Below are 4,344 nucleotides of genomic sequence, written 5' to 3' on the forward strand. Positions count from 1 at the left end.
CTCTGGGCAGGGCTGTCCACCCAGGCTGGGGCAGGTGAAGGGCAACTGGATCCTGCACAGGAATGCAGGAGGAGAGTGGGGATTTCTCTCACACCTGGAACCAGGGTCAAGGCTCCGCTGAAAAGAAACACTCTCCATGTCAGAATGGCCCTCCCACACACTCCCCACAAACAGGGTGGGAGCCTCCCTGCTCCTATAAACAAACACCAAAAAAAACATTAGAGAGCTGGTGGTGTCTGAGTGTCCCACGGTCAGAGGGGACACAGAGGCCCAGGGGGACAGTCTGTGGGACAGCAGACTCTCTCTCACACTGGCTGGTCCCGGTCACCCTGACATCGTGGGGTTTCCCATCTCAGCCGTGACGCAGGCTGGATGGGCAGCTGGGAGTGTTTCCCATCAAGGGCAGCCCATTCTCCAGCTTCCCTTTCTGTTTTTCTTTAGGATGAGATAAAATCTCCATGTGCAGGGCTCCAGACATAGCTGCTTCTTTCCCAAGTCAGGTTGAGGTTCATGGCCAGATCTCCCCAAATTCTGGCTCTGTTTCCCCATGGGAGGCCAAGGCTCCATCTCGGCTCCAGCCCTGGCTCCTGCTCCCACCATGGAGCTTGAGTGGGCACAGCAGAGCCCAGGTCTCACGAGCAGCAGCAGATTGTTTAGCCAATAAATCACCCTCAGGAGAACCACACAATCCATCTCTCCTTACCCACTGGAACTTTAACCACCACACCTCCCTGTCCTGCTTTGCTCAAAAAAGGCAGCTGGAGGCTGGGACCCCCGTGGGGTAGAGTGGGGACAGACATGGGGCTGGCACAGGGAGGGATAAGGAGTTGCACAGGTATCTCTGCCAAGGGACAGGGCAGGAGCCCCAGGAGGGAGAGGAGGGATGGATGGGGGTTCTCACCTGCACTCAGGGCAAGGGATGGGGCCATGTCAGCCCCAACTCTGGCAGCACCAACCCACACACACCAGTGCCAAGAGTATACAGAGCCCCAGAGAATCCTGAAGGAGTTAAAGCACGAACCAGCACTGCCTTCCCTGTCAGGAACATTCCTCAGCCCAGCAATGATGCACGGCCCCTCTTTAGAGCATTTGTTACTGGGCTCTGCTGAGCCAGGCCTCCAGCTGCTCAGAGCCTGGGTTAAAAATAACCAGCAGCTCCACTGCTTCAGAGCCGAGTCCTGATAAAATAAACATTAGAACAGCTATTCCTGAAGGTCACTCCCATCCATCTGAGCCTCGGCAGAGCAAGGCTGCTCCGATGAGAAGGGAACAGACTCCAAACGTTGCAGTTACAGTGTCAGGGGCTGGCTCTCAGGGCTGGTTTTTCCTCCACTATCCACAGAGCTGAGGTCGACTTCCCTGTGCCTAATCCAGATCACCAAGGTGGTACCACACTGCATCCCTCTCCCTGTGCCCATCTCAGATCACAATGTGGTACCACACTGCAGCCCTCTCCCTGTGCCCATCCCAGATCACTGGCACAATTCTGGGCTGCATCCAGCAGACCCTTTGGCACTCTCACCATGCAAGCAATAAATTACAAATTAAAGTATTCATTGCATGGGAGGGTTTGTAACTCAGTGCTAGTCCAAGTGCCAAAGGCAGGCGGGAGCATTCTTGGGGAGGAGAGGTTCTGGATATATCTCAGCTCCACTGGAGATGCTGACTTTCCAAGAACTGATTGCAAACTCATTTTAGACTTGATGACCTTTAACTTACCTTCATTGATGGATCGAAAATAGAACAAACTCCTATAAATCAGAGCTTTCACAAGAACAAATCTGTGGGATTTCCAAATGCTACTGCCTCTCCAAAGGTCTCCCTCCTCCTCCACAAACATGAAACACATTTTTACTCTCCTTGGTCCAACTAGACAACTGAGGCACCATCAAACAGCAAAAGAGACATTAAACCCCCAATGGCAGGAGGTCCCACTGCTTCCTCAGGTGAAACTATCCTCTCTTCCATAGCAACTGAAGGTGCAAGAGACACTATGGAGAGATGCCTCTTCCAGCATGGCCATCCCGTGGGTTACTCCAACAGCCTCTCTGTGCCTGCCTGATCCTTGATGCAGCTTCCCAAAGGAGCACCCCTGTCCTTCCCTGTGAGGTCCCTGTCCTGCCCCATGGTGGGCTGTGCTGACACACAAACCAGTAAGGACTGGTCAGCTGGGCATTGGCAGCAGAGGGACTTGCAGACCGTCAGCTGCTTGTCCCTTCCCAGAACCAAGCCAAGCCTTGTCTTTTCCAAGAAAGACAAAACTTGTCTTTTCTCAGAAAACAAAATAAGATTTGCCTCTTCCCAGAAAGAAGTGACAAGACCCTAAATCTGTGAATGATTTAGTATTAGTTGTCACACAGATTTGCTCCGTCAGCAGTAATGCAATGCTTGGCCACCATGCAGCAGTCAAGCTGCAGCCCATCACATCCTTGTGCCAAGGGAAAACACTAGACATGGGTTTGCAACCCCTGTCCAGAATCCAATTTTGATGGACTGTAGAACACTGGTCCCTCAGGTGTAGGACACATATTGAGAAAGTAAGAAAATTACAGCCTGAAAAATATTCCAGGCTGCAGCTTTTCAGCTCTGTTCCCAGCTGATAAGCTGGTCCAGTTCAAGGCTAGGGAGAATTTCTCCCAGGGTGATAATTTGGTCAAAATAAAAAGGAATTAATAACAAAGATACAACACCTGTTGTGGTACCTGACCAGGCCCTGGGAATGGGATGTTTTCTCTCTGAACCAATCACCTTTTCTCTACCCTTGGGGTTGCGAGTCATGCTATAAAACCAAGTGTGTTTCCGAATAAACTTGTCTCTTTCTATCATGAAAGACGACCATGTAGCTGTGCATCTTATTTCTGCTGCACTTAAAGGGTTAAAACCCCTTTCCACGGCTACATTCAGGTTGCTCTACACCCAGGAGACATTTCTGTACACAAAGTGTTCATTTTCCTTAAACATCCCCCTTCCATGCTGGTCCTGGGGTTTCTGGGTTTTACCTGTACATGACCAGCATGACCATGATTCCATCTGCTCCAGAACACATGAATGCCTGAGGCCCTTGACCTTTATTAAACTTCTTCCCAAATGTCATTACATGAAGCCACTACTGAAAATAAAAATAAAGAACACATTTTCTACCTACTGCTGCCTTCCAGCAGGTGAGACAAAGGCAAAGGATGCCCGTGGCACATCCCTGAAGCCAGTGAAATCACTGGCAAATGTGTCCCAGCCTCACTCCAACAGTGCCATGTCTGCTGTGACATTTCATCCAAGTGTTTTACCAGATCATATTTTTTTTAGAGCATTAGGGAAGGGTTATACTTTTTCCAATTAATCCTAGAGATAAATATACATAAAGTTTGGAACTGACCAAGGAACGTATCAAAACTTGGCCCAAAAAAACCAAAGCCCATAGCAGCCTGCCCTGGGTCAAAACTCTGGCAGCACAACTACCTGCTTCCAAGGCTCTGCCAGCCCTTCCTCCTCACCATCACAATCTGGGATCTCACAGTTAACCTGTTAGTCAGCCAGGAGTGAGTTCCTCACCTTGTACAGGCACATAAATCATCACTCCTTGCTTACACAGTAGGGAATGCACACCAGTACACTGAGGTACTGAACTGCAAGAGCAGCTGCCGAACAATCAAATATTTTTGGAGGCATTTGTTCCAGCTCTTAAAAAAACAACAAAAACCCGATTTGCAAAGGCAAGGAAGGACAGCTAGTACCTTGTCACATTTATGTCTTTGAAAACCCCACCTTAGTTCCTGCAACACCACACAAAGGTGGTTTTCACTAGGAGGAACCACACCAGCTCCCTCCTGCTCCCACAACACTGCCCAGCCTCTGCAAAGCAGAGCCTTTGTGAAAGCACTGCTAAATATAGTCCCTTTAAGGGAAGATTTGTAAATCAGTATAAAACATAATCCTCTTTGCAGATACTCTCCAGGGCATATGAAACAATCACTGTTTGTCCACAGAGGCTGTTGCAGACTGGTTAATTGAAGAACCCCTCAGCCTCCCCAGAATATCCAGAATTAACTCCCAGGGCAATGTGAAGACCCCCAAAGCTGAGAGGCTTCAGTCACGCTGCCCCTGCTGGAACAGCAGCTCCTGCTGCTCATGCAGGGAGGCACCTTCCTCCCACTCCAGGTTTGGCTTTTATTTGTATTTTTCCCAGAGTAACAATTGACATGTCCTGAAATCTCCCATTTCCACTGTGCATGGAAAACTGACACAAGGATCTCCCCAAGTCACTGCCAGGGCTTTAGAAGGGTGAAAAACCCCAAACAAAACCCACAGGGTGCCAGAGCACTGAGGAAAGAAGTAAGGACACTACTG

The sequence above is a fragment of the Sturnus vulgaris genome, chromosome 17 (genome assembly GCF_052056855.1).
Source record: "Sturnus vulgaris isolate bStuVul1 chromosome 17, bStuVul1.hap1, whole genome shotgun sequence".
NCBI lineage: Eukaryota > Metazoa > Chordata > Aves > Passeriformes > Sturnidae > Sturnus > Sturnus vulgaris.